This window comes from Drosophila simulans, chromosome 3R (assembly GCF_016746395.2).
Source record: "Drosophila simulans strain w501 chromosome 3R, Prin_Dsim_3.1, whole genome shotgun sequence".
Classification (NCBI taxonomy): domain Eukaryota; kingdom Metazoa; phylum Arthropoda; class Insecta; order Diptera; family Drosophilidae; genus Drosophila; species Drosophila simulans.
The window spans coordinates 13,548,354-13,565,225 of NC_052523.2; the positions used below are offsets into that span (position 1 = coordinate 13,548,354).

General features: G+C 43.8%; 2 long non-coding RNA genes across 2 annotated transcripts; both read right to left on the bottom strand.

Moving 5' to 3' along the window:
* Positions 1-11,463: 11,463 nt before the first annotated feature.
* On the bottom strand, positions 11,464-11,794 carry LOC27207428. Its single transcript, XR_001600421.2, has 2 exons — positions 11,597-11,794; positions 11,464-11,530 (listed from the first exon to the last, which is right to left on the bottom strand). It is a non-coding gene; the product is annotated as an uncharacterized LOC27207428 (long non-coding RNA).
* Positions 11,795-15,280: 3,486 nt separating this feature from the next.
* Positions 15,281-16,527, bottom strand: LOC123327299. The gene is made up of 2 exons (XR_006541946.1): positions 15,636-16,527; positions 15,281-15,578 (listed from the first exon to the last, which is right to left on the bottom strand). It is a non-coding gene; the product is annotated as an uncharacterized LOC123327299 (long non-coding RNA).
* Positions 16,528-16,872: the final 345 nt, after the last annotated feature.

The following is a 16,872-nucleotide window of genomic DNA, read 5'->3' on the forward strand; positions in this document are numbered from 1 at the left end:
AATGCCAAGGACTCGGCTTATCCCCAGGGCTTGAGTGTTCGTCTCGATTAGATGCGTGAGTGTGTAAATATGTGGGTTTCATAACCAACTCCCTGGATGGGTTTATAATTAATGTGCGCTTGTGGCGCCGAAAATGCGGCACCTAAATCATCTAATTAACTCATTAGCAATGAGTGCCAGCTCCACTTCCATCTGCAGTCCAATAACCAGCCGCCTTGGCTGGGATATTGATGAGGTCGGGAGTTGTTATGGACACGACGGCATCCTCCACCTTCCGGCCGAGTGGCGACCGATTTAACACTTTGCCAAAGGTCCGGGTGAGGACTTCCCATGTGTCAAGCGTCTGTCACCTAGGTCGAGTCGGGTCCAGCCTGTTCGCTCGTGCGTCTCATTCGATACACTCCCACCGGCTCCTCCCGGCTGACAGGTCCTCCGGAGGAGATGGGGGTCAGTAGAGCAGTCCACGTCCTGACATCGAAATGGAACTGAAATAGTTGGCTGTAAGGAACTTGGACCGGTCGGCCTGTCGGTGCCATAATTTGTGTGCCGGGGATTTGTGCATTGCTCGGATTTGGGACAGCTTAACTAAATAAATCACACAAAGGAGCCGGCAAGGAAAGCCCACAAACTTGTCTGGCTTGACCCGAAGGCGATATTTTATAAAGGACCGCCTCCCTTTTCGGGGCGCTCGTCCTGTTGTTGTGCATTAAGTATTAAACAAATCGCCGCCGCCGCCTGCCGCCAACAGCTTGATGGAGTCGCCCGTCCGGACGGAAATACAGTTGGACAGACGGACGGATGGACGCTGCAGGACATTTATCCTGCCTGCTTAGTTAAGCCCGGATCGCAGATAATTCGATGCGTCACGGCCGGCGAGCAGTGGCGGAATCTGCTAAATTGGTCAGGCGACTGGTGGGGCAGCCAATCCGCAGCATAAGCATAAAAACAAATGGAGAACTGGATGTGCGTTTGTCCGCCGGAAATCAAAAGGCTCCTCACTAAGTTGCACTGGAAAAAATATATGATTTTAAGCGATAGTAAAATGCTAGAGTGGCTAAAGATGTTACTACTAGTAGTTAATGTTTAGAAACTTAAGTAAGAATAAGTAATAATAAAAAGCTTAAATATCTTACTTTTTTTCTGTGTGTCTTCCTCATTTTCATTTGCTCTTTGGCTCCGCTTCAGATTTCCGTCTTTGGATTCTGTGCCTAATTGTAGTTTGATTTTCATGCGTATCGAATGCTGGACGGAAGGGCAAAACTTTTGGGCGCAAACCAATCCGAACTGGGCCAATTGTTGACGTCCCATGGCATTTAATGGCATCCCCAGATTATTCGGGCCCGTACGTGCTTCAATATCAAAGCGAAGAAGTTCGATATTAACAGGCCACCCGGAGACCAGGACACCTACTAATTGCGACCCTTTTGCTTATCACTCAACCTCATTTCATTCCACATCCTCGTCCAGCCATTCAAACACAAAGGAAAAAGGGTCAGACTTATAAGCCTGGCATTTTCTTGGCTCTTTTTTAGCCTTTGCCTCGGACTTTAAAGCCCCGCATTAACTTGGCTAATTCATTGTTCGGTCCGACTTTTCGGCGGCTCACATTACGCTGCCTCTCTGTCAGCGGGTGTTTAATTCAATAACCAGGTTGGACGATAAAAAAACGAGTTGGTGGTAAAATGGTGGCGAAGAAAGAAAGCATTATGCCAAATTGGTCACAGCCACCGCTCTGGCACATGAATATTTATTTAACAATTTTCCCTTTTCCATTTGTTGGCTTTTGCTTTCGAGAGAGTGTCACGTCAATCAGGATCTCGTTTTTTGATGCCACCTCACTCCGTTCTCTGCTCGGTGCTCTCTGCTATCCGGCAGGATATGCAATTTTTGGCTTTTGTGTGTCGCTCGTTTTTGCCATTTGGCCTTTGTTTTGCCTATAATGTGAATGTTTTTGCCAGGACACATGTGTTGCCGTGCCAGCCCAGCCCCAAGCGGCGTATACGTGATGTGTGCCGAGTGCTGGCCAAATGCAATTCGGTAGTTTCAATAGAGTCGCTCTCAACGACCCAATGACAGTTTGATTGTGTTCCTGCAAATGGAAGTTGGTTTGCTGCTTTTTCCGGCAAATGTACGCACTTTAGTGTGCGATGTGCCAGTTTTCGGGTTAAACCGATTGGCCCCCAAAACATAGTTGAATCGAATTGGAAATCGCTGGCTGGAGGCACTCCCATCCGCTGCCATAAAGTAGATTAAGTGCGCGCTCAAAGACACGCAGTCGAGCTTGCTAAATTACCATAATTTGGATTGCTGAGTTACTTTGCAGCCACGCACATATTCCCGAGATGCTGCTGCAAGTATATACACCCAGATTGTGAGTTTGCCAAGGAGCAAAGTGGGTGCGATGGGGTGGTATTTTAGGGGGTCGGAAGCGAACATCAAATTGCAAATTGCGCGTACTAACTTGCAACATAAACTCGTTTATGCGACAGCCTGTGCGCGGAGTTGAGGGTTGGAGGTGCGGGCGTCTTCTTTCACATGTGAGTCATACATTTCACATACAATATTTTACGGACCCGTCGCACCACGCTGCTTAGTCGACTTGGCTGACTGGGCTGACTTGGCCCTGTCAGCTCTGCTTTGGCAAGAATGTATGCAAATTGCAGTTACATGTCGAAAATTTGCATTCGCCGCGCACCGTTATGAATAAATCACGCTCATAATGCACTTGATGCTCTCCAGAGCAATCGATGCCATGAAGGCACTCACTCATCCGGGAATCTTCAGCCGCTTCCGCATCAGCATCCGCATTCGCAACCTCCAAGCCCTCCATATCCACGAGATGCCGAAACAGTCAGCTAGGGGAAACCGAGTTTTCCATTAAACATATTAAAAATGATCAGAAAAAAGAAGAAGAAAAGGAAAGTATGCCAGCTACGTGCCTTCAAATTACTTCCGCGCAAGCAGCGGAAACGGAAGCTGCCGCGCGGGCGGAGATTTGCGCCCCACTCCGTGGCCAATGAAATTTCAATAGGTTAATATAAATTGCAAATTACATTAAACAGATTATGGAGCACTCGCTCGCATTCGATAGACAGCCACCTTGAGCGCTGCTCCACCGCCTCCTGCTCCTCCTCCTTCGCCTCCTCCTGCAGATCCTTCGGCACAAGTGCTGTTAATTATTTGTCACTTAAGAGCCCGACACATGCGACGCAAATAACAACAACAATAACGACGTGCTCGCATTAATAAAACATTAAAATCATTAAGTATGCACATAAATACATAAATGGAAGCCAGGCGCAAATGAAAATGTTCACGTGGGAGAAAGCGCCTCAAAAGCCGCGTACTGTGGGCTCGTAAAAGCGGCCAGGCGGCTTTAATGGCCGGCTATTGGCATATTTATGAAGCACTGCCTTTATTTATTGTTTTATATATATTCACATTTTTTTTTTTTATTTTCGGGCCGACCGCGTCCTGCTATGATCCTTTTCCAATTGTTTGGCCGCCTTATTTACCAGCCAGCCCTTTTGCTTGCCATCTCGGCAATAAAGACATTTTTTATTTGAAGCACCATATAAATGTCCAAGTTAGTCAAACATCCTGGGCAACCCTTTTTCCTTTTGCATTCGACGCTCTGACCAGAGAACTGCAAGGGTGGCATTTTTAGCCACTCGACTCACACCCAACAATTTTGTGTGCGGGTGCTACCCGCCACGCACATCGCGGGTACTTACAAACACACAGTATACATCTGCACATGTAGACAAGACACCCCGTTGTGCCCGCACCCGAATCAATACGGTGACCTGCGTCGCGGGTACCGATCATACTCGGCACCCATAACGGAGGGTAGAGAAGACAAACAGTCAGAAAAAGACAAATGCCTAAAAAGGGATGAGTGACAAAAGCACTTGTGGGTTTACCGTTAAACACATGGGTGTTTCCAAAAATACTCGGGTGTTTCGAAAAATACTCGGGTAATAGTCTCTATCAGTCTATCTACTCTTGTAGATAGTCGAGTCACAGACAAGATGCGTAACTCCATACGTTTTACACTCCATACGTTTATACACTATTCTTTCGGCGTGGCTCTAGACTTTGTCGAATACTTTGTAAAATATGCCCTTCATCTTATTATTATATTTTATTATAATTATATATATTATATTATATTTTATTATATTATATATTATAAATATATATATATATGTAATTTAATTATTATATATATATATATATATTTATATATATATATATATATATTATATTATATATTATTATATATTATATATATTATTAACGTTTTTATTATTTAAATGTAAATTATAGTAAAAATAATAGTAATAGTAATAATGCTAATAGCCGAATCTATGTACATAATGTCACAAAATTCATTTCAAAAATGAATTTATGTAAGAATATTTGTCATTAGAGTATTCAGCTAGCGACTTGTGAAAAATTAGTAAGGCAATGAATTGAAACGGGTGGCACCCGACATGAGCACGAAATTTTTCTTGGGTATTCCCTTTTACCCTTCATTTCTTATACCCGTCGCGCTTCCACCCATACAAATTTTAGGCGTACAAAAAATGACCTGCGGCCGATCGTTGACTGTGCGTCCACTCACCCATACGGCTCTTGCGCAGCAGGCCTCGGGTGGTTTTTTTACTCGTAACAAAAACACAACGTTGGTAAAACACCCGAATATTTTCTGTTGCCGCAAGTAGGGTGTCAAAAAAGACGGGGTGCCTAGAGACCGAGTGTTTATCGGGTGGACGTAGAGTGCCAGTGGCGGGCTGCAGTTCTCTGGCTCTGACAGCGACCTTCAAAGGACGCGTGCTGCATGAAATATGTCGCCACTTAGCGCCTCGGGCATCGGTCAGGATGGTCATCCCATTGGCCATTGGCTTACACTAAGGATTTTTTACTGGATCTCTTTCCGCTTTTATGTATTTATTCCTTTGAAGGCCCATAGGCGGGCATGTCACGGTAATCTCTAGAGATTTCAAACGAGCTCGAAAGGTGTCCACACTGTAATAAAGGAGACCACTTATTCGGTATTTGCCCTTTATGGCACTTTATAAGAGATTTCAGAACCCTTGAGAGCAACGTATCCCTGCCAAATGTCAATAAACTTAAATCGACCATTTCTAACCTTTTCATTTCAGATAATTTTAAATTTTTGAAACTGGGAGGTAAAAAAGAATTAAGATTAAGATTTAAAGTGTGTATATGTATATTAAAAAGATAAAAAGATCTAAGCCATAAAACTGACTTGAAACTGGAATTGTGTATAAGTAACTATAAAAATTCCCATATTTTTTCCCAGTGTACTCCGAATCAGCGCCAGTTGCCATCATTCATATGCCATGTTAACTGCGAAATTGATTTGCTGCCCCCGAGTTTTGCGAGGCGCCACGGGCGTTCGAAAAAGGTGAAACGCAAGCGCACGGTGCCATCGCTTTGCTGGCATTTAAATTTTGCATTACCAACGGGCCAGGACCTTTTCCATCGTCCTGCGAGCTGAGGACGTGCGTTAATGATGTCGGCTGCTGGGGCAGGCCGCATTTCCGCCCACCGCCCACCGCCCCCTCCCTCGTCGTTCGGTGGAGGAAAGCCGGATCTGATTTATTATTGGCATGCTGCTCGTTCCCACACTGCCGCAATTTCATTTCGACTCGTTTTGCGTGGGGCGTCAAGTGGCACTGCTACTTTCCCTTTTTGGCCAGGCCAGACCTTTTTTTTCTGTTTCCTTCTGTTATTTATATTTTTGCTTTCGCTTTGTCTTTGCGCCTTATTTTATTTTACCAACCGACCGCCCAACTACCCAACCAGCCGACATTTTGGCCAAGTTGGTGTTTTGCTTTCGCATTTTGCTTTGGAGCCCCGGCACTTGGCACTTGGAATTTGGCCGCGTTGGTCCCTTGGCAGCTCCCCGTTTATTGTGTGCTGTGCGCTTGTTTGCCGAAAAGCGGTTTATTTATTTATTTATGTTTCGCAAGGACCAACAGCGAAAGAAAGGGCCACCATGGAAGTACTTTTCTGCTCGTATTTAGTGCGCAGCTGGAGCGGCTCCTTCAGGGCCTAAAACTTGACTCTTAACTCTTTAGTTGACTGGCCCAAATTAAGATAAATATCTGTCCGAACGGCCTTAATTATTTGGCCAGTTTTTCGCTGAAAATCAGTAACTTTTCAACCAGCCCAAATAGAAGATGAAACTTTTATCATTATGACAATAGATATTTGAGACATTCCTGCTAATGGATCCTGCTGGATCCAAGAACCTCCTCTCAGGCACGTACTAGGTAGTAAAGCAATTAGTTCAATTGTCATTTTGGCACCGAGTGGAGACACCAACGTCTTCTGCCAAATGCTGCCAATTTCATTAACTTCTTCGGGCGTCAAAGTTTTGCCGACGAAAACGAAGAAAAGTTTGCCCGCTGACTTTAGCTGAATCCTGAATACGAAAATCCCGGGGAGCTACCAATATTGATGGCAATTTAATGCTGATTGGGCATAAAAAGTGCGCAGATGGAGAGTTATTGAAAATATGTACCGCCGCACATTAAAGTCGATGTGTTTGCTTATTTTAATCCCGTCCGCATTTTAATTGAATTTCCGATTCGGCCACAAATGCGCAATTAATTGAAATGTCCCCAAAGTCGGGGTTTTGACGAGCTAATCGTATTAGCCCGCAGCTCCAATGAAGCCCAATGCAAATTATGCGTTTGCGGATATCGGTTTTATTTCATCTTGAGTGTTGGTTTCGAAAGCCACACATAAATATTAATTAATGGGCAAGTTTTGAGACTAATTAAAAAGGGATACACAGAGTATAAATGCGGTGCTTGCGGGGAGAATGGGTTTCCCAAGTATTTAAATCCCATTTGCCCAAGATTTATGGGCCTGTACTCACTTATTTGCAGCCCAGCACAATGCTGAAATTCCCTTGGCATACTTTATATCCGGTTTGGCGCGTGCTTCTATCAGCAGTGGTATCCTATTTAAAAAAAAGGGTAGAATGTAACCGGAAGCAGCTGCAAAAATAAATCGCAAAATATGTGAGACTGTCCAGCAGTTAACCTTCGAACTTTTCCGAGTGCCTTTTTTTTGCATTTTTCCAGGAGCATCGAATAAATATTCAAGTCTAAAACTCTGGCTGCTAGATATATTGGCCACATGCACCGCATGCATGCAGTATACCAGGATGCAAGGATGCAGGGATGACGGGATGCGGGATGAAAGGATGCCAGGATGCTGCAGCTGACTTTGGCGGTCCGCTCCTGGCCCTCGGGCCATTTATCAAACCTTGCTTTTGACATTGCGCACATCCTGCGGAAAATTAAGACACTGTCTGGCACGCTTCCTAACCAATTTAAGAGTCCCATTTTTTCCGCCCAGTTCTCGTCTGCTCGGCTCCTCCGTTGCTGGGTATCCGTGTCCCTTCAGTGAATGCATGAGCATCGCTTTCTTGCCCCATTCCTCATGCATGAGCAGCGCCGCACGAACATATGCGCTGCATCCGTGGGAAATGGTCGGATGGCAAGTGGGCTGGACATCCCGAGGACGCAGGACTCCTGGGTAACCAGCTCAAAGAGTTGTGCACCATCTAGCCGTTTAAGCCAATTAAGGCAGTGCATTGTGTGCAGGCGGGCTGCAACTCCTCAGCAGCGGGAGCGGGAACAGGAGCTACGGTTTCGTGTCCACCTCGGTTGACTGCAATCAATGGCGCGGGAGGTGGGAACAATTGAGCACTCATGAATCAGTGCTGAACGGTGGCGAGATACCTTTAACTGGGATTAATGCCCGTAAATAAGAGGATTAATAATTTTGGTCTCGTTATGAAATTTATTATTCACTTCATTAATAAGAGAACCCTTTCGCTAGAGGCATATGTTTATAATTTTAAATACATTTAAGGCCAGTTTAATTGAACTCAAAATCTGTGAAAAATGAATGCCAATAAAATATATACTTGGTATTAAAATCATGAACTGCCTTTACATATTTGAAAATATAGAATATCACAAACTACATATCGCAGTAGATTTGAATATTAAATAAAATACCAGCAGTACAGTACAGGTATACCAATATACATTGAAAGCAATTCCAGCATTAAAAATTAATATTAAAATTTCCATTTCCCAGCATTACTGGCACAACACTGGCTCCATCGCCTCCTCCGCCGGCAGGACCTTTGTGCCGCATTCCTGCTGGCTCGTTTGCCCGATTGTTCGATGCGCCCAAATGCATTTCAATTAAAACATATTTAAGGGCTTTAGCCGTCCGAAACTGCTGCCCATTCCGCAATGGACCCATTCATCAAGGGTTCAGGTGGCGCACAACAGGGTGAGGATGTGGAACAGGAGCGGAGGAGGAGGAGGAGCAGTGGAGGCCATCGATTATGTGGCAGCATCTCGCTCGCTGTTAATCAGTCGCTGCACCGGGCCAATCGATTAAATGGGCGACAGAACAGCCGGGTCCTTCATGTCAATGGGCCACCATGGTCGTGCATTCTCCAAAGGCTCGGCAATGCAAAGTGCCCGGAAGGGAGGCAGGGTAGTGTGGCATGGGATCACGGGATCACCTACCGGCTGTCGGAGTTATTTAATGAAATGGACACCCTTCTCCCACAACCACACCATCGGCATCCCTCGCCATCACAAAGTGTCCACCATGTAAAAGGGGTTTCTTTGCAACGAAACGCTCTTGGCGAAAAATCCCTTTTTTGGCCCTGTTCTACCGTCATTATTTTCATATTAAACCCGCGAACAAGGTGCCACACAGAATCTATACTTACTCGACTACAGGCATTTTTGGAAAGTGAAGCCAAATGAAAGTTTCGTGGGGTCGGGCAGAAACCCACCACAAATTTCGAAACATTGAAGCTAAACTATCAAGGTAAATTTTAAAATGCTTGTGAAGTTTTTAAATCTCTGCTTAAGCTTTTTTGGGAAATAGTGTTTGGGAAATTTAGTTTATATATATATTTTATTCATGATTATTTGCTTATCAGACTAAAGATAAACAGTGTTTTCATGTTCAAATGTCATCTATGCGCCAAAGTTAATGGAATAATTAGTATTTCGTTCGATTATTCAAGTAAGTATCTTAAATGAAAACCAATGGATGTTTAAGGGCGTATTATTAAAATTAAATTCCGATCCTGACCTTTATTTGTCGGTTGTGTTCATCGTCCGCCGCTTTTGTGGCATCGGCTTTTCCAAGAGCGGCTGTGGCAAGCTCGGAAAAAGCCGCAACAACGCCCGCAGTGCACAAAAGTTTTCTTTTGCAATTTGGCTTGTTGCTCTCGTTTTTTTTTTTTTTTTTTATCCTGCCATTGTTGTAATCGAGTTCGAGTTGGTTGTTGTTGTTGGACGTGGCCGGGATGTCGGCGGTTCGGTTGGTGTGTGCGGTTGTATTTGGCTTTCGCCCCCGTATGTACTTCGCATTTGCGGCCCGGCTAATGCATGTCGATGCCAATAAGGTTGCCCGACGGCTGTCTCATTTCCCGCACACCCCGACTCACCCGGAATCACCTGGAAAGCCCTGAAAGCACCTGGCCACCAGCTGCCGTTCGGTGTTTATCTTGGTGTTCACACCTGCAAAACTTCTCCACGATGCGGAATTTCTCCGCTTTCGCCAGCTTTCAAGGGACGACGCACCATTCCTTTGGAAATTCGTGTAAATTGAATTTATTGAGGCGTGTGCGTGTGCGTAGTTGATGACTTTGGTGGTGCAAATTGGCTTCACAGGCCAAGGGCCACCATTACCCCCGGATGGTGGGTCTGAAGTAGGTTCTTCAATCCCATTCCGACGGGACAGCCGGCAACAGTTGCAGCTGCCGCATCAGCTAAATTCGCTGGCCAGCTGATGGCTTTTGCTCGCGAGAAATGAAAATGAAAATGAAAAATTCCGGGCGCTAATAGGCAACTTGTTACGCTCGCATAAAGTTATGCTATGAAATTTATATTAAACGCAGCGTTCGCCATTGGACAGTTGAATCGAAATAGGAAGAAAGGGAAGAGTGGACGCTGCTGGCAGCAGATTGCATTGAAATTCGAGCACAAAAACGGGAAGGAAGTCATCTTTTATAGTGCCAGCTTAAATGGGGGATGATGGCGAAAAGTTCTTTGAAAAAGTAACAGGAAAGTCGCGCGACAACGCTGGCCTTGTGACTTTGCCATTCCTTAGAATTCCACTGGGTGGGTGTGCCGCCACCTGCCACCTGCTCACCCAAAACAACCAAGCCCACCCATTTAGCCAAGGCAACTTGGCAAAGTGCAAAGTGGCGCTGCTGCTGTGTAAGAGTCCCTGATTAACATAATCCCTTGCAGCGGCTGACAGCTGCGGATGCAGCTGAAAGTTGCCAAAGGTTAGTTAAGCATTTTAATAAGAGCCAAATGAATTGTAAGCACTTGCAAAATGTCTTGTTCGTTCGTTAGCCAATCCTCCTGCTCCTCGCCCTCCGCCTACTCCTCCTACTACTTCAATCTTGCCACTGTGTGTCCTATGGGGCACAAAATTTAATTTCCTCAGCACACACTCGCACACACACTTACCGATCCACAAAAGAAAAGCCAAAGAAAATCCAAGAGGAGCAACGTGATGGGGGCCAAAAGAGTCTTGTAATGAAGTTTTTCGCTCAATCAACTTTAATGAGAATTATGCCGGCGGCAGGGCAAGGACAACTGTCAAAGAGCATGTTAACAAGGTGCCAAGAAATGCTTGTGGTGCCTGAGCCAAGCCGAATCACAATCCAGATTCCCTACTCCATAAAGGTAGATGTGCGCACAGGTGTATCCAATATCCGCCAGCCACATGATGAATGGCATTTGGAAATCCAAGCCGAGCTAATCTCACTGGCTGGATGCTATTAACCATCGATTTGTGCACGCATGTTTCCACCTAATTATTATGCTTAAGTTTAGGGACGTCCCCTCAGCGCCTATGCCACTCCAATCTCAGTCGCTGTTAACTCGAGCAATTGCGCTGCTAACAGATTCACTCAACTGGCAATTTCACTCAACCTTCTCACTCTTTTTTTTGAGCCCGATTCAAGGTCAATGCTTGACACATTTTCCGCTCCACTCGCCGAGTTGTGGGTGCGGTTGAGTCGGTTTGGTTTGAGTTTGAGCTACTTTGAGAGCCAAGAGATGGCTGGAAAGAACTCACTCGGAGCTGCCTAGTTGGCCTTCAGCTGTTTTTATTTAGGCCTATCTGAAATTTTGGCCATGTCATGAATATGCTGCCAGCGCTTAGGAGAAGCACAAAACACAACCCACAAAGCCAGACAGACACATCGACATTCGTGGTAAATGGCAGCGCGCATGAAAAGCATTTTTCATCAGCCTGAATTTCCCGCCAGACATTTTCTTTGTTCTCCGTCTGTTCTCCTATCGCCTTCTGCTCCTGCCCCCCACTTGTTTTTCTTTTTTGACAACGATTTCATAACTTTTCCCCGTCTTCATTATCCTTATTATCGCCTTAGACTTCCCATCCTCCTGCATTTAGCAATATTGTGAGGCTTTTGGGGATATTGGGAATATTGCTGGAGCAGCTGAAAATCCCTGTTTTTACGTATATACATTACCTGAACTTAAAATAGACATCTGGCAAATGCTTTCATGCTGAGCAAAAGATACTCGGGGGAAATGCCATCAGTCCCAAAACGATTATCGCAACTGGAATTATTTACCCGTTAAATGCTGGAAAAACTATAACCTTTCTTCGGATCTCTCTTTTCAATAAAATCTGTCGGAGATTTTCATAAAACTGTGGAGAAACTTGTATACATGTCACACTGAACAAAACTAATAAAAAATATAAAAAATTCATTTTGTTATATTAAAGTTTTAGTAAAGTCTTTTCGTTTACTAGATGAAATTCGTATTTCTTTTTGTAAATTTCAATATTCGATTAATTCAATTAGTGTGTATAATATTTTTCGAGTCTAATACCTAAATGCTTTTTACTGTGTATATGCAGCTCGCTTGCCAGACTACCGGTTATATAATCTTTATTGTATTATTTTAATTTTAGAAAACTAAGTTTGTAGCCGGAGGCAAGGCAGCGTGAGAGCTCCTAGTTGGTTGAAGGAGCAACGTCAAAGGCAACAGCAGGATCAGGAGCAGGACCACCGAGCAGGAAGTGGGTGACGGGGCCAGGTAACTGTAAACCAGGAGCTTGGCTGGCAATCAAGCGAACGCTGCTGCCGCTGCCCATCCTGAACCCGAGGACTCCTCCATCCAAGTCGAATGAAAGTTCGTCCGGCTTCGTCCTGGACCGAGATTGTAGTTTGTATTCAATCAAAAGTTTCAATTTAGCTGCCGCGCTCATAAAACGTTGGTCCGGCTGACCTCTTGGCAGCCATTGGGCTCCGGTTCTGGCCATCACCATCTCCATCGCTATCTCCATCTCCTCCTCCTGGCAGCTCCAGTTTCCAGGTTCCAGCTTGCCAAACTATGCGTAGTATTGCTTTAATGACGTTGCCGCTGGCTGGCCGACAGTTTCGTCCCTCGCCAAACTTGGCCAACAGTTCTATTTATTTTCTATAGATTTCTGGCTCCGTGTTCGGGCCAACTTTAATTTGGAAACTATGCGAGAAGAGCTGCCGCCGGACGGAAATCGTTGGTTGTCTTTGCCCGTTGTTTGCCTTGCGTGTACGTGTGTGTGTGCACGGAAGTGAAATGTTGCGGAGAGGAATTTAATTTGTTTTTAATTTTGTGTAGATATTTTCCCTGCTCACCACACACACGCACTCGCAAATGGGTAAAATAAAGACGGAAAGCAGAGTAAGATGAAATTGAAAATGGAATATACAACAATTTAAAGTGCTAACAATTTAATGCAATGGCTATTTTTTGCTCAATGAATTTCGAATGAAAACAGCAATGGTTGTCAGATCATATTCAGATATGCGGGTATGGGTATACACATGCACAATTAAACCAATTACACTGGAACGGAAAACTAGTTAAGTGTTTGAAAAATACATATGTTATATTACAGTTTATCATTGTTAATTAATTCATTTCTTAACGTCATGTGAAGGTAAATTAAGAAACAAATACATTCTTTCCACTACACATAGCATAATATTATGATAATTATTGCATTTTGAAACATTAAGTATAATTAAGGAATAAAAAAATTCCACTACACATAAATTAATAATATGAGCAAAAATATTTAACCAAAATTAAGAATTTTAAGTGGTATATTTGATATGCTCAATGTGGTTATATTCATCTTATGCTTCCTCTTTAAGTTGCTACATATTTTATATACATATTTGTTTGAGTGAGTTTTCCCTTTTTTTCAGTGTACTGTTGCGGCTGGTTGTGGGTCAATCAACGCGCCCAGCGGGAGGGGGGCACTTCGAGCCAAATGCCGGCAGTCATCAGCCGTTGATTGCGTGCATTTTTGAGCAATTAAAAGTTTTGCGATCTGACAGCCGGAGCTCAAGATGCAAATGCAATTCGCTTCCCAATTGATTGGTGAGCTTAATAAACATTAAGGCATTATGTAATGAATTACTGTGAGAGCACATGCATGATGGGAATTAATGTTGGATTCTATGGCTCTTAGCGTTTTTTCGAAGACGTGGGAAGTGAAGAAAATGATTGGATATGTGCTTCATTGTTCTCAATTCTCAATTCTTCATGTGATTTTGTTCAAAGTCAATTATGGCGCAATTTCATTCTCATTGAAGCATAAGCTCATTTGCCATTGAAGTCAATATTCTGAAAGTAACCACAAAAAGTAATCAGTTTTTGTTGCATTCTCTGACTACATCTGCCACAAACGACGCTAATTAAGACGGCAACAATGCAAATGTTAAATGAAACTGCACTAACTTGCCCCAAACTTGTTGCCAGCCAACAAGCAGCTTTGGCTTCACAATGGGCCACCAGGATCTCCTCCTTCCGATTGGCATTAGGGCCAAATGAGCCGCTGGAGGAGACCTGCACACGGTGCAGCTGCCGTGGCAGCATCATTAGCTCTGATTTTCCATGTGCACACGTACTGGCTACATAAATATGTATATACATACTTTGGGCACTGAAAAAAGTTGGCAAAGTAAGTTATTGATACAAAATGGGAATGTATCTGAGAAATAGCTATAGTTCCATAATTTCCTTTAAGTAAATGCCAAGCTTTGGTTCTTCACAAAAATAAGTTAAACAGCTGAATTTCTCATCTGAATATATCTCATATCTGAATATATTTATAAATGATTATTTTCTTTCGTGTACACATTCTACATTAGTTTTGTGAGCGCCTGGCCCAAAAGTCATTTGCTATGGCAACTGATGCTGGTAGAAGTGATGGTGGAACTGCCGCCTCAAGTTGGGCTCCAAATCCTCTACGTATAACTCCATTAGCAGCTGCTAAGCGTTCAACCATTACTAGTGCTGCACTGCAGCCGCACAACGGGGCGTATGAGCAATGTGTGCAACAATTGAAAAGCGCCCCGGATTTAAGTAGCTGTTAAACAAGTCGAGCAGCAAATACGGCAACAGCAAAAGCAACAACAACAACAACAACAGAAACAGCAAACTTGCCCCCGCATCTCGGCGACAATTGTTGCCGTAATTAAAGTTAATTGCAGCCAAGCGCTTCGGTCTCCCTTCTCCGCCCACATCCACTTCCACGTCCTGCCGTCCGGAGTCGCCTTTTGGCCCGTCGGAAGGACGACTCCCTTCAGGAGCTCATTACGGTAAATGCACATAGCTCAAGTGCAATTAATTTCGCCACAGACCCGAAAAATATGCAATAAAAATAGTTGCTGGAACATAAATGTTGGGCCCACATTCCCGACTCTCGTCTCGGACTTCAAGGAGCTGTAGAGTCGGATTATTGCCCCCACTTCACTGGTGGAGTGCCCAGTATCCTCCGGTTCCGCTAATGCCACTCATGCATATTTATTGCCGTAAAGCGTAGCGGCGAACTACGTGTATACACTTGCCTTTCTCGCAAACAGGACTTAATAACTCCGCATAGTTGGGTCATAGTTAAGGTTGAGTTTCTCAATACTTTACATTAATCGCCTATATGCCACTAAGGGAAATCAGTTAAGTTGAAACTGGGAGGTGATGAATAATTCATGGGTTTTCTTTTGATATTGATATGAAAATAAGACATTTATTTTAACAATTAGATGGTTTAAAAATGGTATAACTATTTTAAAGAAATTAAAATACCAGTAAATACAAGTAACGAACGAAAGAAGTATTCTGTATTTTTCCCATTAAGCACATTGAAAGGATTTAAATGCTTTTTACTAAGCTATTTATTATTATAGTTAGTTATGTACACTTTTCAGCTGGTTCCTCGAAAACTCGAAACAAATTAATGGGTTAAGGTAAGTTCAAGTTGTGCCAACCTGGCTGAAGGATATGAATGCCGCTTAGGCAGGAGCTGCAAAAACAGTTGCTAACTTTTCCCGTGCTGTTGATTTTCGCAGTTTTAGCCAGCAGCAGCTTATTGAAAATAACTTTGCTTGGCCAAAACTTGTTGGCCCTTTGCGGCCGCCGGCGAGAACATAAAGAAACTTCTACGACGGACGTTCGCTGCTTAAAACACGGACAGTTGAGCACGAGCCCGGCACCTGGGAATTACATACATACTTGCGATCCGAGCCGTGTTCTCCGCATCCCAGTCAATCCGGCTGCCAACTGGAGCAACAGCTCTAAACTGTCGTAATTTCGTGCACAAATGCGCATTTTATTACCCGCCACTCAGGTGGCCAAGGTGATGGCGCCTCTCCGATCCAACGGGTTCTGGATTCCGTATTCTCCGGCCGTGGCACGTCCTGCACTCGTCAGTCCCAGATGCCAGTCCGGTCCACTTGACTGTTGCTGAGAATTTGTTTATTTACACTTTGTGCTGAGGGAACGCCTGTGTTGTCACAAACCTATAACATCTAACACGAACATAGTAACTTATAATAAAGGTATACTAAAAAGTGAGCATAGATCTATTTATTGGTTTGATTTCAAGCTGCTTCCACGTACTAACTATATAACAAATAATTAAACGTGACAAACAATTAATTTAATTTTTTAAAAGATTTTTCGCTCTTTGTAGTTATTTGGTTGGTAAATGCAGCTTATCAATTGGAATTATGTTAAATACGGATTTTGTTAAAGAGATTCATTAAATATCTTATTTAAAACTAATAATTACTCATAGGTAGCACTCATTATTCAACATCAAAAGGCATATTTAAGCGAAAACAATTAATGGGCAATTCAATTGATTAAAATCTGAATTAAATCCTTTGACAGTGCCATTAATTTTACCGCCACTGTGCACGGCACTCACACAGACACGCTTGCATGTATGCATGTGTGGACGATGGCTATGTACACAAAGGATTCGCAGTGTTTGCCGGAGCCATTGTCGAACGCCCGGAGCGGATTGCCAGTCAGCTGCTTGGCTGATAAATAGAATAAACTGATTGCGTGGCGCTGATTGACATTGTGGAAATCTGCTGTCCCACAAACACTCAACACTCAGCCCTCGCCACCCCAAAAAAACACCCAGAGACACACACACATACCCACCCCATCGCACTCACACAATTGCAGCAAATATAAATGCAATCAGGGACAATGGAACTCGTCGAGGAAGCGATTTGTCCCGGGATATGTACAAAACGGAAGGAAGTGGGTAGCGGGCATCTTGGGTGGCGGAATCAAAGATGTCTACTGCTACTTATGCGAACTCAAGTGTACGATGTAGTCAACCGCAGTTAATGGCATAAAATATTGCGTATACGCCACGCTGACCTTCGCATTTAACGGCAGTCAGCTTACGCTACCTTTCCGGTCGTCTCAGATTTCCTCGTCTTGGGATTTTTAT